A 22418-nucleotide genomic window follows, 5' to 3' on the forward strand; every position below is an offset into this window, starting at 1 on the left:
AGCGAATACGTGGGAAACACTGCATTCGAGACGCTTGTGAATTTTTACAATTGTCCAGTGAGTGTCGACAAAACACGTAGCTCCTCTGCTGAGACGTACAAAATGCTGCAATTTCACTTTGCATCGTGTGTCAGCTTTCTTCGATAGGCTGTTACGAGGATAGCGTGATGAGTTTTTAGACAGCAGTCAGACGACGTTTAAACAGTAACAGCTCCACGCAACGACTACCCAACAGTAAAGGACATGAGGCAATGTGTCAGTATGCCTAGAGGGAGGGGTGTTAAGGTAATGTGAGCCCGGATAGCTCAGTCGGTAGAGCATTAGGCTTTTAACCTAAGGGTCCAGGGTTCAAGTCCCTGTTCGGGCGGAAATTTTAATACCTTGGTAGCCGCACGTCTCGTAGCGGTGTAAGCACTACGGAAAAGAATGCTGCTACGCCGTTTCCTGGCACTGCAGAGCTTTAAACAGTAGCAGTTGCATGTGTCGGGAGGATCGTCCGCTAGTGGCAGTCGTGGCCGAGTGGTTAAGGCGTCTGACTCGAAATCAGATTCCCTCTGGGAGCGTAGGTTCGAATCCTACCGGCTGCGTGTGATTTTGCGTAAAAACGAGCAGAAATTTTCGCCCACATGTGACATGCGTGGGTGAAAGCGGATCCAAACCAGTGACACCATTCTCAACAAGACGGAAATTTATGTTTAAGAATACTGTTTCGCGACGGCCGCTGTCTGTTGCGGCTCTCGGTTCACCTCGCACGGACGCTAGTACTGCAGAAATCAGTCGCAGGCCCACGAACGCGCCCCCGTCATTTTGTCGCGCCGTCGCCGTGTTCGTGAGTACGCAGATGTGCTTCAAAGTGTTGGACAGAGCGAGCATTCATTTCTTTTTAAGAATCGCAATTCAATTCATTCGAGTGTGGCAAAAGCAGTGGTGCAGCGTTTCCTTTCTTAAGATCTCGCAGCTGCTTGCAAGTATGTCCATCGTTTAAGACGACAGAAAAGTAGCGTCAGCGGTGCGTCAGTGGGAAGTCGGTGAAGTCGCCATTGGAGCCATAAGCCAGTAATTACGACACGCGAATCACTCAAACACCATGCAGCATGTACCACAATGCTCGGCCGAGGGACCGGGCAGCTCAGTCGGTAGAGCGCTAGACTTTCAACCAAAGGGTCCCGGGTTCAAGCCCCCGTCCAGGCGAAAATTGATACACTGTCGTAACGGCTAATGTGCTGGCAACGGAAGCACTACAGAAACGAGTGAGGCCATGTCGTGTTCTTACGTGAGATTGCTTGAAAAGGAGCAGTTGCACTTGTCGAGAGACGCTTCTGCGACCGGCAGTCGTGGCCGAGTGGTTAAGGCGTCTGACTAGAAATCAGATTCCCTCTGGGAGCGTAGGTTCGAGTCCTACCGACTGCGTTTCTTTTTTGTGTCAAGAGGTGAAGAACATCTAAAACGGAACCGTGAAATGAGCGAATACGTGGGAAACACTGCATTCGAGACGCTTGTGAATTTTTACAATTGTCCAGTGAGTGTCGACAAAACACGTAGCTCCTCTGCTGAGACGTACAAAATGCTGCAATTTCACTTTGCATCGTGTGTCAGCTTTCTTCGATAGGCTGTTACGAGGATAGCGTGATGAGTTTTTAGACAGCAGTCAGACGACGTTTAAACAGTAACAGCTCCACGCAACGACTACCCAACAGTAAAGGACATGAGGCAATGTGTCAGTATGCCTAGAGGGAGGGGTGTTAAGGTAATGTGAGCCCGGATAGCTCAGTCGGTAGAGCATTAGGCTTTTAACCTAAGGGTCCAGGGTTCAAGTCCCTGTTCGGGCGGAAATTTTAATACCTTGGTAGCCGCACGTCTCGTAGCGGTGTAAGCACTACGGAAAAGAATGCTGCTACGCCGTTTCCTGGCACTGCAGAGCTTTAAACAGTAGCAGTTGCATGTGTCGGGAGGATCGTCCGCTAGTGGCAGTCGTGGCCGAGTGGTTAAGGCGTCTGACTCGAAATCAGATTCCCTCTGGGAGCGTAGGTTCGAATCCTACCGGCTGCGTGTGATTTTGCGTAAAAACGAGCAGAAATTTTCGCCCACATGTGACATGCGTGGGTGAAAGCGGATCCAAACCAGTGACACCATTCTCAACAAGACGGAAATTTATGTTTAAGAATACTGTTTCGCGACGGCCGCTGTCTGTTGCGGCTCTCGGTTCACCTCGCACGGACGCTAGTACTGCAGAAATCAGTCGGAGGCCCACGAACGCGCCCCCGTCATTTTGTCGCGCCGTCGCCGTGTTCGTGAGTACGCAGATGTGCTTCAAAGTGTTGGACAGAGCGAGCATTCATTTCTTTTTAAGAATCGCAATTCAATTCATTCGAGTGTGGCAAAAGCAGTGGTGCAGCGTTTCCTTTCTTAAGATCTCGCAGCTGCTTGCAAGTATGTCCATCGTTTAAGACGACAGAAAAGTAGCGTCAGCGGTGCGTCAGTGGGAAGTCGGTGAAGTCGCCATTGGAGCCATAAGCCAGTAATTACGACACGCGAATCACTCAAACACCATGCAGCATGTACCACAATGCTCGGCCGAGGGACCGGGCAGCTCAGTCGGTAGAGCGCTAGACTTTCAACCAAAGGGTCCCGGGTTCAAGCCCCCGTCCAGGCGAAAATTGATACACTGTCGTAACGGCTAATGTGCTGGCAACGGAAGCACTACAGAAACGAGTGAGGCCATGTCGTGTTCTTACGTGAGATTGCTTGAAAAGGAGCAGTTGCACTTGTCGAGAGACGCTTCTGCGACCGGCAGTCGTGGCCGAGTGGTTAAGGCGTCTGACTATAAATCAGATTCCCTCTGGGAGCGTAGGTTCGAGTCCTACCGACTGCGTTTCTTTTTTGTGTCAAGAGGTGAAGAACATCTAAAACGGAACCGTGAAATGAGCGAATACGTGGGAAACACTGCATTCGAGACGCTTGTGAATTTTTACAATTGTCCAGTGAGTGTCGACAAAACACGTAGCTCCTCTGCTGAGACGTACAAAATGCTGCAATTTCACTTTGCATCGTGTGTCAGCTTTCTTCGATAGGCTGTTACGAGGATAGCGTGATGAGTTTTTAGACAGCAGTCAGACGACGTTTAAACAGTAACAGCTCCACGCAACGACTACCCAACAGTAAAGGACATGAGGCAATGTGTCAGTATGCCTAGAGGGAGGGGTGTTAAGGTAATGTGAGCCCGGATAGCTCAGTCGGTAGAGCATTAGGCTTTTAACCTAAGGGTCCAGGGTTCAAGTCCCTGTTCGGGCGGAAATTTTAATACCTTGGTAGCCGCACGTCTCGTAGCGGTGTAAGCACTACGGAAAAGAATGCTGCTACGCCGTTTCCTGGCACTGCAGAGCTTTAAACAGTAGCAGTTGCATGTGTCGGGAGGATCGTCCGCTAGTGGCAGTCGTGGCCGAGTGGTTAAGGCGTCTGACTCGAAATCAGATTCCCTCTGGGAGCGTAGGTTCGAATCCTACCGGCTGCGTGTGATTTTGCGTAAAAACGAGCAGAAATTTTCGCCCACATGTGACATGCGTGGGTGAAAGCGGATCCAAACCAGTGACACCATTCTCAACAAGACGGAAATTTATGTTTAAGAATACTGTTTCGCGACGGCCGCTGTCTGTTGCGGCTCTCGGTTCACCTCGCACGGACGCTAGTACTGCAGAAATCAGTCGCAGGCCCACGAACGCGCCCCCGTCATTTTGTCGCGCCGTCGCCGTGTTCGTGAGTACGCAGATGTGCTTCAAAGTGTTGGACAGAGCGAGCATTCATTTCTTTTTAAGAATCGCAATTCAATTCATTCGAGTGTGGCAAAAGCAGTGGTGCAGCGTTTCCTTTCTTAAGATCTCGCAGCTGCTTGCAAGTATGTCCATCGTTTAAGACGACAGAAAAGTAGCGTCAGCGGTGCGTCAGTGGGAAGTCGGTGAAGTCGCCATTGGAGCCATAAGCCAGTAATTACGACACGCGAATCACTCAAACACCATGCAGCATGTACCACAATGCTCGGCCGAGGGACCGGGCAGCTCAGTCGGTAGAGCGCTAGACTTTCAACCAAAGGGTCCCGGGTTCAAGCCCCCGTCCAGGCGAAAATTGATACACTGTCGTAACGGCTAATGTGCTGGCAACGGAAGCACTACAGAAACGAGTGAGGCCATGTCGTGTTCTTACGTGAGATTGCTTGAAAAGGAGCAGTTGCACTTGTCGAGAGACGCTTCTGCGACCGGCAGTCGTGGCCGAGTGGTTAAGGCGTCTGACTAGAAATCAGATTCCCTCTGGGAGCGTAGGTTCGAGTCCTACCGACTGCGTTTCTTTTTTGTGTCAAGAGGTGAAGAACATCTAAAACGGAACCGTGAAATGAGCGAATACGTGGGAAACACTGCATTCGAGACGCTTGTGAATTTTTACAATTGTCCAGTGAGTGTCGACAAAACACGTAGCTCCTCTGCTGAGACGTACAAAATGCTGCAATTTCACTTTGCATCGTGTGTCAGCTTTCTTCGATAGGCTGTTACGAGGATAGCGTGATGAGTTTTTAGACAGCAGTCAGACGACGTTTAAACAGTAACAGCTCCACGCAACGACTACCCAACAGTAAAGGACATGAGGCAATGTGTCAGTATGCCTAGAGGGAGGGGTGTTAAGGTAATGTGAGCCCGGATAGCTCAGTCGGTAGAGCATTAGGCTTTTAACCTAAGGGTCCAGGGTTCAAGTCCCTGTTCGGGCGGAAATTTTAATACCTTGGTAGCCGCACGTCTCGTAGCGGTGTAAGCACTACGGAAAAGAATGCTGCTACGCCGTTTCCTGGCACTGCAGAGCTTTAAACAGTAGCAGTTGCATGTGTCGGGAGGATCGTCCGCTAGTGGCAGTCGTGGCCGAGTGGTTAAGGCGTCTGACTCGAAATCAGATTCCCTCTGGGAGCGTAGGTTCGAATCCTACCGGCTGCGTGTGATTTTGCGTAAAAACGAGCAGAAATTTTCGCCCACATGTGACATGCGTGGGTGAAAGCGGATCCAAACCAGTGACACCATTCTCAACAAGACGGAAATTTATGTTTAAGAATACTGTTTCGCGACGGCCGCTGTCTGTTGCGGCTCTCGGTTCACCTCGCACGGACGCTAGTACTGCAGAAATCAGTCGCAGGCCCACGAACGCGCCCCCGTCATTTTGTCGCGCCGTCGCCGTGTTCGTGAGTACGCAGATGTGCTTCAAAGTGTTGGACAGAGCGAGCATTCATTTCTTTTTAAGAATCGCAATTCAATTCATTCGAGTGTGGCAAAAGCAGTGGTGCAGCGTTTCCTTTCTTAAGATCTCGCAGCTGCTTGCAAGTATGTCCATCGTTTAAGACGACAGAAAAGTAGCGTCAGCGGTGCGTCAGTGGGAAGTCGGTGAAGTCGCCATTGGAGCCATAAGCCAGTAATTACGACACGCGAATCACTCAAACACCATGCAGCATGTACCACAATGCTCGGCCGAGGGACCGGGCAGCTCAGTCGGTAGAGCGCTAGACTTTCAACCAAAGGGTCCCGGGTTCAAGCCCCCGTCCAGGCGAAAATTGATACACTGTCGTAACGGCTAATGTGCTGGCAACGGAAGCACTACAGAAACGAGTGAGGCCATGTCGTGTTCTTACGTGAGATTGCTTGAAAAGGAGCAGTTGCACTTGTCGAGAGACGCTTCTGCGACCGGCAGTCGTGGCCGAGTGGTTAAGGCGTCTGACTAGAAATCAGATTCCCTCTGGGAGCGTAGGTTCGAGTCCTACCGACTGCGTTTCTTTTTTGTGTCAAGAGGTGAAGAACATCTAAAACGGAACCGTGAAATGAGCGAATACGTGGGAAACACTGCATTCGAGACGCTTGTGAATTTTTACAATTGTCCAGTGAGTGTCGACAAAACACGTAGCTCCTCTGCTGAGACGTACAAAATGCTGCAATTTCACTTTGCATCGTGTGTCAGCTTTCTTCGATAGGCTGTTACGAGGATAGCGTGATGAGTTTTTAGACAGCAGTCAGACGACGTTTAAACAGTAACAGCTCCACGCAACGACTACCCAACAGTAAAGGACATGAGGCAATGTGTCAGTATGCCTAGAGGGAGGGGTGTTAAGGTAATGTGAGCCCGGATAGCTCAGTCGGTAGAGCATTAGGCTTTTAACCTAAGGGTCCAGGGTTCAAGTCCCTGTTCGGGCGGAAATTTTAATACCTTGGTAGCCGCACGTCTCGTAGCGGTGTAAGCACTACGGAAAAGAATGCTGCTACGCCGTTTCCTGGCACTGCAGAGCTTTAAACAGTAGCAGTTGCATGTGTCGGGAGGATCGTCCGCTAGTGGCAGTCGTGGCCGAGTGGTTAAGGCGTCTGACTCGAAATCAGATTCCCTCTGGGAGCGTAGGTTCGAATCCTACCGGCTGCGTGTGATTTTGCGTAAAAACGAGCAGAAATTTTCGCCCACATGTGACATGCGTGGGTGAAAGCGGATCCAAACCAGTGACACCATTCTCAACAAGACGGAAATTTATGTTTAAGAATACTGTTTCGCGACGGCCGCTGTCTGTTGCGGCTCTCGGTTCACCTCGCACGGACGCTAGTACTGCAGAAATCAGTCGCAGGCCCACGAACGCGCCCCCGTCATTTTGTCGCGCCGTCGCCGTGTTCGTGAGTACGCAGATGTGCTTCAAAGTGTTGGACAGAGCGAGCATTCATTTCTTTTTAAGAATCGCAATTCAATTCATTCGAGTGTGGCAAAAGCAGTGGTGCAGCGTTTCCTTTCTTAAGATCTCGCAGCTGCTTGCAAGTATGTCCATCGTTTAAGACGACAGAAAAGTAGCGTCAGCGGTGCGTCAGTGGGAAGTCGGTGAAGTCGCCATTGGAGCCATAAGCCAGTAATTACGACACGCGAATCACTCAAACACCATGCAGCATGTACCACAATGCTCGGCCGAGGGACCGGGCAGCTCAGTCGGTAGAGCGCTAGACTTTCAACCAAAGGGTCCCGGGTTCAAGCCCCCGTCCAGGCGAAAATTGATACACTGTCGTAACGGCTAATGTGCTGGCAACGGAAGCACTACAGAAACGAGTGAGGCCATGTCGTGTTCTTACGTGAGATTGCTTGAAAAGGAGCAGTTGCACTTGTCGAGAGACGCTTCTGCGACCGGCAGTCGTGGCCGAGTGGTTAAGGCGTCTGACTAGAAATCAGATTCCCTCTGGGAGCGTAGGTTCGAGTCCTACCGACTGCGTTTCTTTTTTGTGTCAAGAGGTGAAGAACATCTAAAACGGAACCGTGAAATGAGCGAATACGTGGGAAACACTGCATTCGAGACGCTTGTGAATTTTTACAATTGTCCAGTGAGTGTCGACAAAACACGTAGCTCCTCTGCTGAGACGTACAAAATGCTGCAATTTCACTTTGCATCGTGTGTCAGCTTTCTTCGATAGGCTGTTACGAGGATAGCGTGATGAGTTTTTAGACAGCAGTCAGACGACGTTTAAACAGTAACAGCTCCACGCAACGACTACCCAACAGTAAAGGACATGAGGCAATGTGTCAGTATGCCTAGAGGGAGGGGTGTTAAGGTAATGTGAGCCCGGATAGCTCAGTCGGTAGAGCATTAGGCTTTTAACCTAAGGGTCCAGGGTTCAAGTCCCTGTTCGGGCGGAAATTTTAATACCTTGGTAGCCGCACGTCTCGTAGCGGTGTAAGCACTACGGAAAAGAATGCTGCTACGCCGTTTCCTGGCACTGCAGAGCTTTAAACAGTAGCAGTTGCATGTGTCGGGAGGATCGTCCGCTAGTGGCAGTCGTGGCCGAGTGGTTAAGGCGTCTGACTCGAAATCAGATTCCCTCTGGGAGCGTAGGTTCGAATCCTACCGGCTGCGTGTGATTTTGCGTAAAAACGAGCAGAAATTTTCGCCCACATGTGACATGCGTGGGTGAAAGCGGATCCAAACCAGTGACACCATTCTCAACAAGACGGAAATTTATGTTTAAGAATACTGTTTCGCGACGGCCGCTGTCTGTTGCGGCTCTCGGTTCACCTCGCACGGACGCTAGTACTGCAGAAATCAGTCGCAGGCCCACGAACGCGCCCCCGTCATTTTGTCGCGCCGTCGCCGTGTTCGTGAGTACGCAGATGTGCTTCAAAGTGTTGGACAGAGCGAGCATTCATTTCTTTTTAAGAATCGCAATTCAATTCATTCGAGTGTGGCAAAAGCAGTGGTGCAGCGTTTCCTTTCTTAAGATCTCGCAGCTGCTTGCAAGTATGTCCATCGTTTAAGACGACAGAAAAGTAGCGTCAGCGGTGCGTCAGTGGGAAGTCGGTGAAGTCGCCATTGGAGCCATAAGCCAGTAATTACGACACGCGAATCACTCAAACACCATGCAGCATGTACCACAATGCTCGGCCGAGGGACCGGGCAGCTCAGTCGGTAGAGCGCTAGACTTTCAACCAAAGGGTCCCGGGTTCAAGCCCCCGTCCAGGCGAAAATTGATACACTGTCGTAACGGCTAATGTGCTGGCAACGGAAGCACTACAGAAACGAGTGAGGCCATGTCGTGTTCTTACGTGAGATTGCTTGAAAAGGAGCAGTTGCACTTGTCGAGAGACGCTTCTGCGACCGGCAGTCGTGGCCGAGTGGTTAAGGCGTCTGACTAGAAATCAGATTCCCTCTGGGAGCGTAGGTTCGAGTCCTACCGACTGCGTTTCTTTTTTGTGTCAAGAGGTGAAGAACATCTAAAACGGAACCGTGAAATGAGCGAATACGTGGGAAACACTGCATTCGAGACGCTTGTGAATTTTTACAATTGTCCAGTGAGTGTCGACAAAACACGTAGCTCCTCTGCTGAGACGTACAAAATGCTGCAATTTCACTTTGCATCGTGTGTCAGCTTTCTTCGATAGGCTGTTACGAGGATAGCGTGATGAGTTTTTAGACAGCAGTCAGACGACGTTTAAACAGTAACAGCTCCACGCAACGACTACCCAACAGTAAAGGACATGAGGCAATGTGTCAGTATGCCTAGAGGGAGGGGTGTTAAGGTAATGTGAGCCCGGATAGCTCAGTCGGTAGAGCATTAGGCTTTTAACCTAAGGGTCCAGGGTTCAAGTCCCTGTTCGGGCGGAAATTTTAATACCTTGGTAGCCGCACGTCTCGTAGCGGTGTAAGCACTACGGAAAAGAATGCTGCTACGCCGTTTCCTGGCACTGCAGAGCTTTAAACAGTAGCAGTTGCATGTGTCGGGAGGATCGTCCGCTAGTGGCAGTCGTGGCCGAGTGGTTAAGGCGTCTGACTCGAAATCAGATTCCCTCTGGGAGCGTAGGTTCGAATCCTACCGGCTGCGTGTGATTTTGCGTAAAAACGAGCAGAAATTTTCGCCCACATGTGACATGCGTGGGTGAAAGCGGATCCAAACCAGTGACACCATTCTCAACAAGACGGAAATTTATGTTTAAGAATACTGTTTCGCGACGGCCGCTGTCTGTTGCGGCTCTCGGTTCACCTCGCACGGACGCTAGTACTGCAGAAATCAGTCGCAGGCCCACGAACGCGCCCCCGTCATTTTGTCGCGCCGTCGCCGTGTTCGTGAGTACGCAGATGTGCTTCAAAGTGTTGGACAGAGCGAGCATTCATTTCTTTTTAAGAATCGCAATTCAATTCATTCGAGTGTGGCAAAAGCAGTGGTGCAGCGTTTCCTTTCTTAAGATCTCGCAGCTGCTTGCAAGTATGTCCATCGTTTAAGACGACAGAAAAGTAGCGTCAGCGGTGCGTCAGTGGGAAGTCGGTGAAGTCGCCATTGGAGCCATAAGCCAGTAATTACGACACGCGAATCACTCAAACACCATGCAGCATGTACCACAATGCTCGGCCGAGGGACCGGGCAGCTCAGTCGGTAGAGCGCTAGACTTTCAACCAAAGGGTCCCGGGTTCAAGCCCCCGTCCAGGCGAAAATTGATACACTGTCGTAACGGCTAATGTGCTGGCAACGGAAGCACTACAGAAACGAGTGAGGCCATGTCGTGTTCTTACGTGAGATTGCTTGAAAAGGAGCAGTTGCACTTGTCGAGAGACGCTTCTGCGACCGGCAGTCGTGGCCGAGTGGTTAAGGCGTCTGACTATAAATCAGATTCCCTCTGGGAGCGTAGGTTCGAGTCCTACCGACTGCGTTTCTTTTTTGTGTCAAGAGGTGAAGAACATCTAAAACGGAACCGTGAAATGAGCGAATACGTGGGAAACACTGCATTCGAGACGCTTGTGAATTTTTACAATTGTCCAGTGAGTGTCGACAAAACACGTAGCTCCTCTGCTGAGACGTACAAAATGCTGCAATTTCACTTTGCATCGTGTGTCAGCTTTCTTCGATAGGCTGTTACGAGGATAGCGTGATGAGTTTTTAGACAGCAGTCAGACGACGTTTAAACAGTAACAGCTCCACGCAACGACTACCCAACAGTAAAGGACATGAGGCAATGTGTCAGTATGCCTAGAGGGAGGGGTGTTAAGGTAATGTGAGCCCGGATAGCTCAGTCGGTAGAGCATTAGGCTTTTAACCTAAGGGTCCAGGGTTCAAGTCCCTGTTCGGGCGGAAATTTTAATACCTTGGTAGCCGCACGTCTCGTAGCGGTGTAAGCACTACGGAAAAGAATGCTGCTACGCCGTTTCCTGGCACTGCAGAGCTTTAAACAGTAGCAGTTGCATGTGTCGGGAGGATCGTCCGCTAGTGGCAGTCGTGGCCGAGTGGTTAAGGCGTCTGACTCGAAATCAGATTCCCTCTGGGAGCGTAGGTTCGAATCCTACCGGCTGCGTGTGATTTTGCGTAAAAACGAGCAGAAATTTTCGCCCACATGTGACATGCGTGGGTGAAAGCGGATCCAAACCAGTGACACCATTCTCAACAAGACGGAAATTTATGTTTAAGAATACTGTTTCGCGACGGCCGCTGTCTGTTGCGGCTCTCGGTTCACCTCGCACGGACGCTAGTACTGCAGAAATCAGTCGCAGGCCCACGAACGCGCCCCCGTCATTTTGTCGCGCCGTCGCCGTGTTCGTGAGTACGCAGATGTGCTTCAAAGTGTTGGACAGAGCGAGCATTCATTTCTTTTTAAGAATCGCAATTCAATTCATTCGAGTGTGGCAAAAGCAGTGGTGCAGCGTTTCCTTTCTTAAGATCTCGCAGCTGCTTGCAAGTATGTCCATCGTTTAAGACGACAGAAAAGTAGCGTCAGCGGTGCGTCAGTGGGAAGTCGGTGAAGTCGCCATTGGAGCCATAAGCCAGTAATTACGACACGCGAATCACTCAAACACCATGCAGCATGTACCACAATGCTCGGCCGAGGGACCGGGCAGCTCAGTCGGTAGAGCGCTAGACTTTCAACCAAAGGGTCCCGGGTTCAAGCCCCCGTCCAGGCGAAAATTGATACACTGTCGTAACGGCTAATGTGCTGGCAACGGAAGCACTACAGAAACGAGTGAGGCCATGTCGTGTTCTTACGTGAGATTGCTTGAAAAGGAGCAGTTGCACTTGTCGAGAGACGCTTCTGCGACCGGCAGTCGTGGCCGAGTGGTTCAGTTCCGCCGCGGCCGCGGCCGTGTGCAGACGTGCGGTTGTGGTCGCTTCGCCTGTGCTTAAGGGCGCACGCAGCTGTTGGTACTGTAAGTACTCCTTCAAGAAAGTGATGGAAGATGAGTTGAGACGTTACACGCTACGATTTGGATTTCCGTATGGATTTGCACGACCACAGGTTCACGAACTCGTTGACTGGTTTTACGATCGATTGGGACTGCGAGATGACGAAGTTCTTGGGTTTTCGTATGATTTTCTTGCGAACGCTGTTTATGTAAAATTGATTAGTGACGATCCTTGCGTTCGTATTATGACCCTCACGGAGGGCACAGCGGATTTTGTGAATTCTAAAGGCGAAATTTGTAAAGTATCCGTTATCATGCTGGACTAGGGCTACGAACCGTCCGTATATTTAATCTGCCTTTCGAAGTTAGCTTCGATAGAATTCGGCAAGCGTTGTCTCCCTACGGTAATGTCTTACAAATTCATGCCGAACAATGGAGGGGTTACAAACATTTCAATGTTGATAACGGCGTTCGGAATGCGAAAATTGATTTGACGAAGCACATCCCGTCCAACATTTTGGTGCAGGGTTTTCGGGCGCTGGTGATGTACGAAGGACAACCGCGAACTTGCGTAATTTGTGGTTCTACGGACCATTTAAAATCTGCTTGTCCCCGTGTCCGGGCGGGTCGCCGAGGAATGCAACATCGTCTTACACCTCTCGATGGGCACGATGGCAATCGGTTGTCTTACGCGCAGACATTGATGGAGTCGCCTACGACACACCCGACGCTCCACCAACCGGCTGCGGTGACCCCAGACGCCGGTGCGGTCATTGTAAACAACTCTGCGGCAACCCCCGAATGTCCCGTTCGTAGTGATGTCGCCGATATCGACAGTCACGCTGTACACCTGCAGGTTTCCCCGACTGTCGGCCTTCGTGCCGACCATGCAGGACCGACTCCCGTCCCTACTCCAACTACGTCCGTCGAGCTGAAGCTGTTGTCGGATGGTGGCGACAGGTCGCGCGTTTCTTGCCCCCCTGACGTGGCACCCCCCACACCCCTCCCTCTCGGCGGTGACCTATCTGAGGAAGGCTCTACACACAGTCTCTTGACGGACGTCCAAACCGTTTCTGACGGCGACGCACCTCCCCCGAGAACCGGGAAATCTAAGCGGTCGGCACGAAAGCAGAGTGAGGAGGAGATCCGCACTCTGGAAAAGAAATTGCAGCGCACTATAAAGCAGATCCGAAAAGACGGCAGTGAACGCGGCGGCACAGATGAAATGGGTTCCGTCGCGCGCCACGTGGGGGAGGCCGATATGGAGATGCATGTCGACCGTCCGCGCTCTGAGCTGATGGATACTGGCCATCAGCATACGCCAGCTGACAAGTCTTGGGCAGACGAAAGTGAATAAACCGGACCCTTTCTATCCCCACCATGCAAGATTATAAACTTGCCACAGTTAATTTAAATAGGATCGCATCCGATGTCAAACTTAAATGCTTGACCGACTATCTATATGCCGCCGATATAGATATAGTTTTCTTCCAAGAAGTTGTGTCACCCAAGGTTGGAGAAATACCTGGGTATGATGCCATATTAAATCTTGGCACTGAGGCGGGCACTGCGATTTTATTTAAAGCTGGCATCGCTTATCAACCTACAGCGCTTTTAGACACGGGACGCGGCATTGCCGCCCAATTCCAGGATTTGCTTCTCCTGAACGTGTACGCCCCGACAGGATCCGCTGGCAGAAGGGACAGAAGTGATTTTTTTAGGGCTGAAGTTGTGCCCTTATTGACAAACGTGCGTCTGAAGCTCATCCTGGGTGGGGATTTCAACTGCGTTTTACGCAAAGAAGATCAAAGTCCGAATTTTAATTTTTGTCCCGAGCTACTAATGTTAACAGATGGACTGCATTTACAAGATAGTTGGTGTCATCTTCGACCACACACGATGGGCTATACCTATGTAAGTGCTGCTTCTTCTAGCCGTCTGGATAGGTTTTATGTTTCTCAAGATCTTTTACATACCATTCGTGATTGTGAACTATGGCCGCTCAGTTTCAGTGACCACTCCGCATACCATATAACGATTCGGAATGTGCGACAGCAGACCTTTTTGGGACGCGGCACGTGGCAGCTGAATGTCTCGCTGTTAGATGAAGCGGAGTTACGGCGTTGCCTCGTTGACACCTGGCAGCAGTGCCTCCAGAGGCAAGCAAGGTATAGGGAGCGCGTTCTTTGGTGGACGGAGCTTGTTAAGCCGCGGATTAAGAAATGTATTTACCAGTTTGCCAGGACCAGGGCTTATTGGAGGAAACGGTCTCTAGAATTTTATTTCCTCGGTTTACGCCAGCTGTACAGCGATCCCTCTGCTTTGTCCGACAACCTGATCCGCATCAAGCGTATCAAAGCAAAAATTACTGCTTTAGTTCGTGAAGCTCTTGTTGGCAATCGGGTACGATCGCGCTCTTCTGATGACGTCGCCCACGAGTCCGCATCGTTATTCCATCTCATACGGGAAACCAAACGTGGTAAACAAAAAATTATTGCTCATCTGAAGGATGCTGGCGGGAATCTGTACAATGAGCAGGGTGCTATCAAGACGCATGTTTTCAATTATTTTCGACAACATTATTCCGAGTCAGATACCGATCTATCGGCGGGGGACGATTTTTTAAACGACATCGCCTCCACGGTCGATCAGGATGATAACGCTGCTCTCTTGGCCAATGTCACAAACTCTGAAGTTAAGTCCATCCTTGCGTGCGCTGCCAAGAACAAAGCCGCCGGCTTAGACGGCTTGCCGGTCGAATTTTATTCACGGTTCTGGGATGTGATCGGCGACGAATTGACCGCCATGTATAACGACCTGTTATCGCGTCCTGCCTTCCCCCCGCAGTTCACGGAAGGAACGGTTGTCCTGGTTCCCAAAACATCCAATCCGACTATGTTAAATGACTTTCGGCCAATTACGTTGCTTAACTCCGATTTTAAGATCTTGACTAGGATTATAAACACCAGGCTTAAAGTACTTCTTGGCAAAGTACTTGGCCCTTATCAGACGAGTGCAGTCAGTGGTCGATCGATGTTAAATGCCCTGTGTGAATATCGCGACCTGACTTATTTAACTTGGATTACCAACACTGATTTGGCGTTATTGTTTCTCGACTTTGATAAGGCGTTTGATAGAGTTAATCACGGCTTTTTATTGCGCACAATGAGTCAGATGGGATTCAACCAGCGTTTTCGACAGCTTATTCAGAAATGTATCTGCGGAACGTCTTCACGCGTGAAGGTTAACGGCCAGTTAACCGCCCCCGTGCCCATACGACAGGCAGTGCGACAAGGGTGCCCCCTTTCTATGACGTTATTCTCGATCGCTATAGAGCCACTTCTTAAAAAGTTTTACGTAACTTTACACGGGTTGCAAACGTTAAACACAAAAACGGTCTGCCACGCCTATGCCGACGATATCAGTGTGCTTATTACTAACACCGAAGAGCTGGGGTCAGTTCGTCGGATTGTCCATCAGTACTCTGTCGCTTGTGGCGCTAGACTTAATGAGCGAAAGTCCAAAATTATGCCGTTAGGTCGCAACCCCCACTCCATCGGTATTTCTTGGTTGGACAAGACCGAAGACCTGTGGCATCTCGGCCTGGTTATATCACCGAACCCCCAGGCCATGCTCCACGTGAATTGGGAACGCAAGCTTACCATCTTACGTGCGGTGATCAAAGAACATAACATGCGGTCTTTAGACCGGATGCAGAGGGCACAGTTTATTAATAGTTACGTTTTCAGTAAGCTCTATCACACTGCCGCTGTTTTACCAATCCCGACAGCCATTGCGAAAAAAATTTTAGCACTTGCTTGCTGGTATGTCTGGCGAGGGAACATCTTTAAAGTTTCCTTTAAAGCTACCTCGTTATTTCGTTCCCGCGGTGGCTTAGGCGTCAAAGACGTTGAATCCCAATGTGTGGCGACTTTTTTAACTCGTACTTCCCGCATACTACACAGTAACCCAAATAGTCTCACGGAACGGCTTTTCAACACCTTACGTCCAAAGGATTTGTCTGCGCCAACGCCTGTGGGACACATTCATCCTGAGCTTGGCTATATCCGGCGGTATTATGTGGAGCTCAGCTATGTTCAGGACAATCCGCATCCGTTCAACACGGCGGCGACCTATCGTGCTCTTACTAAACGGCAGCTGGATAACCCAATTGAGAAGAAATATTTAGGCAAAAACTGGAGAAATGTATGGAAGAACATTAGTTATCCGCTCCTTCGTTCCAGAGTTCGATCTGTTTGGTATGACGCTGTCAATGAGGTGATTCCCACTGGAGAGAAATTGCACAAAATCAAGCTGCGGCCCACCCCGTTTTGTGAGAAGTGTAACTTAGTGGAAACGCTGCCGCATCTCTTCCACTGCCGGGATCAAACACAAATCTGGCAGTGGACGCGAAAGAAACTCGCAGTCATTAATAGGACGTCGGATTCTTCCATTCAACTTCATGACGTGCTTCAACCAGACTGGCAGCTTTATCCTCAATCTAAGAATAATAGTTATGTCTGGCTCATGGGCCAGTTCGTCTATTACATGCTCGTCCATACAACGCCAACGCTACACGATTATCAGATGTACCTCATCGAAGAGTACTATGCGATTAAGAAATTGCGACAGTATCAAGACCAGTTTCAAAATTTTCTCACTATTGCTTTAAGTGATGGCAGAATTTAAGTTTACGGATCCATTGGACGGATTTTTTTTTTTTTTTTCACTACTTTGTTATATTGTTGTTGTTTCCATGGATATGGTCTGCTCCGCACCATCAGCTGTGGGTGATTTGCATCATGGGTCAAACGGCGGTACTGAGTGCACAGTGCACTTGGCCTCGAACATTTAATTGTTTTTTGGAGTTCCCTTTCATTTTCAAATGACAGCACTTTACTTTTGGTTCCGCAGAGCGACACCCAGAAGAGGCTCCTCATTTGTTTACTTTCATTTCGCATTATTTTTCATTAAAGCTGCACGAAGATTCGTACGAACCAGGAGTTTCCAGCAGCTTCTATCCTCCTATCAAGAGGCTTTACAATACGGGAAATGGTTGTTTTGGCATGTCCCTGCTCTATGGTGTCACCACGTTACCAGCGCGCATCTTCCAATGCATGGCATGCTCAGGGTTTTGAGAAGCGGCAATCCACACTCACCCATCGGGAAACAGAATGCACAATACTTATCAACGACATGGAAACTGGGAAAATTATTTCTACGCGAAGACCAACTTTGAGTACCTGCTGTGCTGGATTTCATACTGTGCTGCGTAATCCTAAGGCCAGACATGGATTTCTTTTTAACATTCTGTTTATATTTATAAAAACAATGGAACACACATGACGCCACATTACAAATTAAACAAAATATAATAATACTTCTGGAACTATAAATTCACATCACAAAACGATGCAAATGGGTGCGGGTATGGCGGTGACATCGTGGCCAGGCCTCAGGATTGCGACCCCTGCCCACCTTGCCGCCGGCTGCCTAGCACTCACGTGCATTAAAAAAAAAAAAAAAAAAATGGATAATGCGTCAAAAAAAAACAAATAACTAAAAAAAGAAAAAATGGTGTAACGGTAAAAAAATAAAAAAAAGAAAAAAAATGGATAAAAAAAACCAAAAAAAAGAAAAAAACAAAAAAAATAAAAAAAATGGATAAGGCGTCGGACTTCGGATCCGAAGATTGCAAAAAAAAAAAAAAAAAAAAAAAAAAAAAAAAAAAAAAAAAAATGGATAAGGCGTCGGACTTCGGATCCGAAGATTGCAGGTTCGAATCCTGTCACGGTCGAGTTTTTCCAGTTCTGCAAAAGATGCATGCTGTTTTACTGTGTAAAAAAAAAAAAAACAAAAAAAAAAAAAAAAAAAAAAAAAAAAAGTGGTTAAGGCGTCTGACTATAAATCAGATTCCCTCTGGGAGCGTAGGTTCGAGTCCTACCGACTGCGTTTCTTTTTTGTGTCAAGAGGTGAAGAACATCTAAAACGGAACCGTGAAATGAGCGAATACGTGGGAAACACTGCATTCGAGACGCTTGTGAATTTTTACAATTGTCCAGTGAGTGTCGACAAAACACGTAGCTCCTCTGCTGAGACGTACAAAATGCTGCAATTTCACTTTGCATCGTGTGTCAGCTTTCTTCGATAGGCTGTTACGAGGATAGCGTGATGAGTTTTTAGACAGCAGTCAGACGACGTTTAAACAGTAACAGCTCCACGCAACGACTACCCAACAGTAAAGGACATGAGGCAATGTGTCAGTATGCCTAGAGGGAGGGGTGTTAAGGTAATGTGAGCCCGGATAGCTCAGTCGGTAGAGCATTAGGCTTTTAACCTAAGGGTCCAGGGTTCAAGTCCCTGTTCGGGCGGAAATTTTAATACCTTGGTAGCCGCACGTCTCGTAGCGGTGTAAGCACTACGGAAAAGAATGCTGCTACGCCGTTTCCTGGCACTGCAGAGCTTTAAACAGTAGCAGTTGCATGTGTCGGGAGGATCGTCCGCTAGTGGCAGTCGTGGCCGAGTGGTTAAGGCGTCTGACTCGAAATCAGATTCCCTCTGGGAGCGTAGGTTCGAATCCTACCGGCTGCGTGTGATTTTGCGTAAAAACGAGCAGAAATTTTCGCCCACATGTGACATGCGTGGGTGAAAGCGGATCCAAACCAGTGACACCATTCTCAACAAGACGGAAATTTATGTTTAAGAATACTGTTTCGCGACGGCCGCTGTCTGTTGCGGCTCTCGGTTCACCTCGCACGGACGCTAGTACTGCAGAAATCAGTCGCAGGCCCACGAACGCGCCCCCGTCATTTTGTCGCGCCGTCGCCGTGTTCGTGAGTACGCAGATGTGCTTCAAAGTGTTGGACAGAGCGAGCATTCATTTCTTTTTAAGAATCGCAATTCAATTCATTCGAGTGTGGCAAAAGCAGTGGTGCAGCGTTTCCTTTCTTAAGATCTCGCAGCTGCTTGCAAGTATGTCCATCGTTTAAGACGACAGAAAAGTAGCGTCAGCGGTGCGTCAGTGGGAAGTCGGTGAAGTCGCCATTGGAGCCATAAGCCAGTAATTACGACACGCGAATCACTCAAACACCATGCAGCATGTACCACAATGCTCGGCCGAGGGACCGGGCAGCTCAGTCGGTAGAGCGCTAGACTTTCAACCAAAGGGTCCCGGGTTCAAGCCCCCGTCCAGGCGAAAATTGATACACTGTCGTAACGGCTAATGTGCTGGCAACGGAAGCACTACAGAAACGAGTGAGGCCATGTCGTGTTCTTACGTGAGATTGCTTGAAAAGGAGCAGTTGCACTTGTCGAGAGACGCTTCTGCGACCGGCAGTCGTGGCCGAGTGGTTAAGGCGTCTGACTAGAAATCAGATTCCCTCTGGGAGCGTAGGTTCGAGTCCTACCGACTGCGTTTCTTTTTTGTGTCAAGAGGTGAAGAACATCTAAAACGGAACCGTGAAATGAGCGAATACGTGGGAAACACTGCATTCGAGACGCTTGTGAATTTTTACAATTGTCCAGTGAGTGTCGACAAAACACGTAGCTCCTCTGCTGAGACGTACAAAATGCTGCAATTTCACTTTGCATCGTGTGTCAGCTTTCTTCGATAGGCTGTTACGAGGATAGCGTGATGAGTTTTTAGACAGCAGTCAGACGACGTTTAAACAGTAACAGCTCCACGCAACGACTACCCAACAGTAAAGGACATGAGGCAATGTGTCAGTATGCCTAGAGGGAGGGGTGTTAAGGTAATGTGAGCCCGGATAGCTCAGTCGGTAGAGCATTAGGCTTTTAACCTAAGGGTCCAGGGTTCAAGTCCCTGTTCGGGCGGAAATTTTAATACCTTGGTAGCCGCACGTCTCGTAGCGGTGTAAGCACTACGGAAAAGAATGCTGCTACGCCGTTTCCTGGCACTGCAGAGCTTTAAACAGTAGCAGTTGCATGTGTCGGGAGGATCGTCCGCTAGTGGCAGTCGTGGCCGAGTGGTTAAGGCGTCTGACTCGAAATCAGATTCCCTCTGGGAGCGTAGGTTCGAATCCTACCGGCTGCGTGTGATTTTGCGTAAAAACGAGCAGAAATTTTCGCCCACATGTGACATGCGTGGGTGAAAGCGGATCCAAACCAGTGACACCATTCTCAACAAGACGGAAATTTATGTTTAAGAATACTGTTTCGCGACGGCCGCTGTCTGTTGCGGCTCTCGGTTCACCTCGCACGGACGCTAGTACTGCAGAAATCAGTCGCAGGCCCACGAACGCGCCCCCGTCATTTTGTCGCGCCGTCGCCGTGTTCGTGAGTACGCAGATGTGCTTCAAAGTGTTGGACAGAGCGAGCATTCATTTCTTTTTAAGAATCGCAATTCAATTCATTCGAGTGTGGCAAAAGCAGTGGTGCAGCGTTTCCTTTCTTAAGATCTCGCAGCTGCTTGCAAGTATGTCCATCGTTTAAGACGACAGAAAAGTAGCGTCAGCGGTGCGTCAGTGGGAAGTCGGTGAAGTCGCCATTGGAGCCATAAGCCAGTAATTACGACACGCGAATCACTCAAACACCATGCAGCATGTACCACAATGCTCGGCCGAGGGACCGGGCAGCTCAGTCGGTAGAGCGCTAGACTTTCAACCAAAGGGTCCCGGGTTCAAGCCCCCGTCCAGGCGAAAATTGATACACTGTCGTAACGGCTAATGTGCTGGCAACGGAAGCACTACAGAAACGAGTGAGGCCATGTCGTGTTCTTACGTGAGATTGCTTGAAAAGGAGCAGTTGCACTTGTCGAGAGACGCTTCTGCGACCGGCAGTCGTGGCCGAGTGGTTAAGGCGTCTGACTATAAATCAGATTCCCTCTGGGAGCGTAGGTTCGAGTCCTACCGACTGCGTTTCTTTTTTGTGTCAAGAGGTGAAGAACATCTAAAACGGAACCGTGAAATGAGCGAATACGTGGGAAACACTGCATTCGAGACGCTTGTGAATTTTTACAATTGTCCAGTGAGTGTCGACAAAACACGTAGCTCCTCTGCTGAGACGTACAAAATGCTGCAATTTCACTTTGCATCGTGTGTCAGCTTTCTTCGATAGGCTGTTACGAGGATAGCGTGATGAGTTTTTAGACAGCAGTCAGACGACGTTTAAACAGTAACAGCTCCACGCAACGACTACCCAACAGTAAAGGACATGAGGCAATGTGTCAGTATGCCTAGAGGGAGGGGTGTTAAGGTAATGTGAGCCCGGATAGCTCAGTCGGTAGAGCATTAGGCTTTTAACCTAAGGGTCCAGGGTTCAAGTCCCTGTTCGGGCGGAAATTTTAATACCTTGGTAGCCGCACGTCTCGTAGCGGTGTAAGCACTACGGAAAAGAATGCTGCTACGCCGTTTCCTGGCACTGCAGAGCTTTAAACAGTAGCAGTTGCATGTGTCGGGAGGATCGTCCGCTAGTGGCAGTCGTGGCCGAGTGGTTAAGGCGTCTGACTCGAAATCAGATTCCCTCTGGGAGCGTAGGTTCGAATCCTACCGGCTGCGTGTGATTTTGCGTAAAAACGAGCAGAAATTTTCGCCCACATGTGACATGCGTGGGTGAAAGCGGATCCAAACCAGTGACACCATTCTCAACAAGACGGAAATTTATGTTTAAGAATACTGTTTCGCGACGGCCGCTGTCTGTTGCGGCTCTCGGTTCACCTCGCACGGACGCTAGTACTGCAGAAATCAGTCGCAGGCCCACGAACGCGCCCCCGTCATTTTGTCGCGCCGTCGCCGTGTTCGTGAGTACGCAGATGTGCTTCAAAGTGTTGGACAGAGCGAGCATTCATTTCTTTTTAAGAATCGCAATTCAATTCATTCGAGTGTGGCAAAAGCAGTGGTGCAGCGTTTCCTTTCTTAAGATCTCGCAGCTGCTTGCAAGTATGTCCATCGTTTAAGACGACAGAAAAGTAGCGTCAGCGGTGCGTCAGTGGGAAGTCGGTGAAGTCGCCATTGGAGCCATAAGCCAGTAATTACGACACGCGAATCACTCAAACACCATGCAGCATGTACCACAATGCTCGGCCGAGGGACCGGGCAGCTCAGTCGGTAGAGCGCTAGACTTTCAACCAAAGGGTCCCGGGTTCAAGCCCCCGTCCAGGCGAAAATTGATACACTGTCGTAACGGCTAATGTGCTGGCAACGGAAGCACTACAGAAACGAGTGAGGCCATGTCGTGTTCTTACGTGAGATTGCTTGAAAAGGAGCAGTTGCACTTGTCGAGAGACGCTTCTGCGACCGGCAGTCGTGGCCGAGTGGTTAAGGCGTCTGACTATAAATCAGATTCCCTCTGGGAGCGTAGGTTCGAGTCCTACCGACTGCGTTTCTTTTTTGTGTCAAGAGGTGAAGAACATCTAAAACGGAACCGTGAAATGAGCGAATACGTGGGAAACACTGCATTCGAGACGCTTGTGAATTTTTACAATTGTCCAGTGAGTGTCGACAAAACACGTAGCTCCTCTGCTGAGACGTACAAAATGCTGCAATTTCACTTTGCATCGTGTGTCAGCTTTCTTCGATAGGCTGTTACGAGGATAGCGTGATGAGTTTTTAGACAGCAGTCAGACGACGTTTAAACAGTAACAGCTCCACGCAACGACTACCCAACAGTAAAGGACATGAGGCAATGTGTCAGTATGCCTAGAGGGAGGGGTGTTAAGGTAATGTGAGCCCGGATAGCTCAGTCGGTAGAGCATTAGGCTTTTAACCTAAGGGTCCAGGGTTCAAGTCCCTGTTCGGGCGGAAATTTTAATACCTTG

At 49.4% G+C, this 22418-nt stretch overlaps 33 non-coding genes across 33 annotated transcripts; all 33 read left to right on the forward strand.

Moving 5' to 3' along the window:
* Window positions 1–294: 294 nt before the first annotated feature.
* On the forward strand, window positions 295–367 carry Trnak-uuu (transfer RNA lysine (anticodon UUU)). The gene has a single exon. It is a non-coding gene; the product is annotated as a tRNA-Lys (tRNA).
* A 138-nt stretch (window positions 368–505) lies between these two features.
* Trnas-cga (transfer RNA serine (anticodon CGA)) lies at window positions 506–587 on the forward strand. Its single transcript has one exon. It is a non-coding gene; the product is annotated as a tRNA-Ser (tRNA).
* A 741-nt stretch (window positions 588–1328) lies between these two features.
* Trnas-aga (transfer RNA serine (anticodon AGA)) lies at window positions 1329–1410 on the forward strand. Its single transcript has one exon. It is a non-coding gene; the product is annotated as a tRNA-Ser (tRNA).
* Window positions 1411–1756: 346 nt separating this feature from the next.
* Window positions 1757–1829, forward strand: Trnak-uuu (transfer RNA lysine (anticodon UUU)). Its single transcript has one exon. It is a non-coding gene; the product is annotated as a tRNA-Lys (tRNA).
* A 138-nt stretch (window positions 1830–1967) lies between these two features.
* On the forward strand, window positions 1968–2049 carry Trnas-cga (transfer RNA serine (anticodon CGA)). The gene has a single exon. It is a non-coding gene; the product is annotated as a tRNA-Ser (tRNA).
* Window positions 2050–2790: 741 nt separating this feature from the next.
* On the forward strand, window positions 2791–2872 carry Trnay-aua (transfer RNA tyrosine (anticodon AUA)). Its single transcript has one exon. It is a non-coding gene; the product is annotated as a tRNA-Tyr (tRNA).
* A 346-nt stretch (window positions 2873–3218) lies between these two features.
* Trnak-uuu (transfer RNA lysine (anticodon UUU)) lies at window positions 3219–3291 on the forward strand. Its single transcript has one exon. It is a non-coding gene; the product is annotated as a tRNA-Lys (tRNA).
* Window positions 3292–3429: 138 nt separating this feature from the next.
* On the forward strand, window positions 3430–3511 carry Trnas-cga (transfer RNA serine (anticodon CGA)). The gene has a single exon. It is a non-coding gene; the product is annotated as a tRNA-Ser (tRNA).
* Window positions 3512–4252: 741 nt separating this feature from the next.
* Trnas-aga (transfer RNA serine (anticodon AGA)) lies at window positions 4253–4334 on the forward strand. Its single transcript has one exon. It is a non-coding gene; the product is annotated as a tRNA-Ser (tRNA).
* A 346-nt stretch (window positions 4335–4680) lies between these two features.
* Window positions 4681–4753, forward strand: Trnak-uuu (transfer RNA lysine (anticodon UUU)). Its single transcript has one exon. It is a non-coding gene; the product is annotated as a tRNA-Lys (tRNA).
* Window positions 4754–4891: 138 nt separating this feature from the next.
* On the forward strand, window positions 4892–4973 carry Trnas-cga (transfer RNA serine (anticodon CGA)). The gene has a single exon. It is a non-coding gene; the product is annotated as a tRNA-Ser (tRNA).
* A 741-nt stretch (window positions 4974–5714) lies between these two features.
* Window positions 5715–5796, forward strand: Trnas-aga (transfer RNA serine (anticodon AGA)). The gene has a single exon. It is a non-coding gene; the product is annotated as a tRNA-Ser (tRNA).
* A 346-nt stretch (window positions 5797–6142) lies between these two features.
* Window positions 6143–6215, forward strand: Trnak-uuu (transfer RNA lysine (anticodon UUU)). The gene has a single exon. It is a non-coding gene; the product is annotated as a tRNA-Lys (tRNA).
* Window positions 6216–6353: 138 nt separating this feature from the next.
* On the forward strand, window positions 6354–6435 carry Trnas-cga (transfer RNA serine (anticodon CGA)). Its single transcript has one exon. It is a non-coding gene; the product is annotated as a tRNA-Ser (tRNA).
* A 741-nt stretch (window positions 6436–7176) lies between these two features.
* On the forward strand, window positions 7177–7258 carry Trnas-aga (transfer RNA serine (anticodon AGA)). The gene has a single exon. It is a non-coding gene; the product is annotated as a tRNA-Ser (tRNA).
* A 346-nt stretch (window positions 7259–7604) lies between these two features.
* On the forward strand, window positions 7605–7677 carry Trnak-uuu (transfer RNA lysine (anticodon UUU)). The gene has a single exon. It is a non-coding gene; the product is annotated as a tRNA-Lys (tRNA).
* Window positions 7678–7815: 138 nt separating this feature from the next.
* On the forward strand, window positions 7816–7897 carry Trnas-cga (transfer RNA serine (anticodon CGA)). Its single transcript has one exon. It is a non-coding gene; the product is annotated as a tRNA-Ser (tRNA).
* A 741-nt stretch (window positions 7898–8638) lies between these two features.
* On the forward strand, window positions 8639–8720 carry Trnas-aga (transfer RNA serine (anticodon AGA)). The gene has a single exon. It is a non-coding gene; the product is annotated as a tRNA-Ser (tRNA).
* A 346-nt stretch (window positions 8721–9066) lies between these two features.
* Trnak-uuu (transfer RNA lysine (anticodon UUU)) lies at window positions 9067–9139 on the forward strand. The gene has a single exon. It is a non-coding gene; the product is annotated as a tRNA-Lys (tRNA).
* Window positions 9140–9277: 138 nt separating this feature from the next.
* Trnas-cga (transfer RNA serine (anticodon CGA)) lies at window positions 9278–9359 on the forward strand. Its single transcript has one exon. It is a non-coding gene; the product is annotated as a tRNA-Ser (tRNA).
* Window positions 9360–10100: 741 nt separating this feature from the next.
* On the forward strand, window positions 10101–10182 carry Trnay-aua (transfer RNA tyrosine (anticodon AUA)). The gene has a single exon. It is a non-coding gene; the product is annotated as a tRNA-Tyr (tRNA).
* Window positions 10183–10528: 346 nt separating this feature from the next.
* Window positions 10529–10601, forward strand: Trnak-uuu (transfer RNA lysine (anticodon UUU)). Its single transcript has one exon. It is a non-coding gene; the product is annotated as a tRNA-Lys (tRNA).
* A 138-nt stretch (window positions 10602–10739) lies between these two features.
* Window positions 10740–10821, forward strand: Trnas-cga (transfer RNA serine (anticodon CGA)). Its single transcript has one exon. It is a non-coding gene; the product is annotated as a tRNA-Ser (tRNA).
* Window positions 10822–17942: 7121 nt separating this feature from the next.
* On the forward strand, window positions 17943–18015 carry Trnak-uuu (transfer RNA lysine (anticodon UUU)). Its single transcript has one exon. It is a non-coding gene; the product is annotated as a tRNA-Lys (tRNA).
* Window positions 18016–18153: 138 nt separating this feature from the next.
* Window positions 18154–18235, forward strand: Trnas-cga (transfer RNA serine (anticodon CGA)). Its single transcript has one exon. It is a non-coding gene; the product is annotated as a tRNA-Ser (tRNA).
* Window positions 18236–18976: 741 nt separating this feature from the next.
* Window positions 18977–19058, forward strand: Trnas-aga (transfer RNA serine (anticodon AGA)). Its single transcript has one exon. It is a non-coding gene; the product is annotated as a tRNA-Ser (tRNA).
* Window positions 19059–19404: 346 nt separating this feature from the next.
* Window positions 19405–19477, forward strand: Trnak-uuu (transfer RNA lysine (anticodon UUU)). The gene has a single exon. It is a non-coding gene; the product is annotated as a tRNA-Lys (tRNA).
* Window positions 19478–19615: 138 nt separating this feature from the next.
* On the forward strand, window positions 19616–19697 carry Trnas-cga (transfer RNA serine (anticodon CGA)). Its single transcript has one exon. It is a non-coding gene; the product is annotated as a tRNA-Ser (tRNA).
* Window positions 19698–20438: 741 nt separating this feature from the next.
* Window positions 20439–20520, forward strand: Trnay-aua (transfer RNA tyrosine (anticodon AUA)). The gene has a single exon. It is a non-coding gene; the product is annotated as a tRNA-Tyr (tRNA).
* Window positions 20521–20866: 346 nt separating this feature from the next.
* On the forward strand, window positions 20867–20939 carry Trnak-uuu (transfer RNA lysine (anticodon UUU)). Its single transcript has one exon. It is a non-coding gene; the product is annotated as a tRNA-Lys (tRNA).
* Window positions 20940–21077: 138 nt separating this feature from the next.
* Window positions 21078–21159, forward strand: Trnas-cga (transfer RNA serine (anticodon CGA)). Its single transcript has one exon. It is a non-coding gene; the product is annotated as a tRNA-Ser (tRNA).
* A 741-nt stretch (window positions 21160–21900) lies between these two features.
* On the forward strand, window positions 21901–21982 carry Trnay-aua (transfer RNA tyrosine (anticodon AUA)). Its single transcript has one exon. It is a non-coding gene; the product is annotated as a tRNA-Tyr (tRNA).
* Window positions 21983–22328: 346 nt separating this feature from the next.
* On the forward strand, window positions 22329–22401 carry Trnak-uuu (transfer RNA lysine (anticodon UUU)). The gene has a single exon. It is a non-coding gene; the product is annotated as a tRNA-Lys (tRNA).
* The last annotated feature ends 17 nt before the right edge of the window (window positions 22402–22418 follow it).

The sequence above is a fragment of the Schistocerca nitens genome, unplaced genomic scaffold, assembly GCF_023898315.1.
Source record: "Schistocerca nitens isolate TAMUIC-IGC-003100 unplaced genomic scaffold, iqSchNite1.1 HiC_scaffold_334, whole genome shotgun sequence".
Classification (NCBI taxonomy): domain Eukaryota; kingdom Metazoa; phylum Arthropoda; class Insecta; order Orthoptera; family Acrididae; genus Schistocerca; species Schistocerca nitens.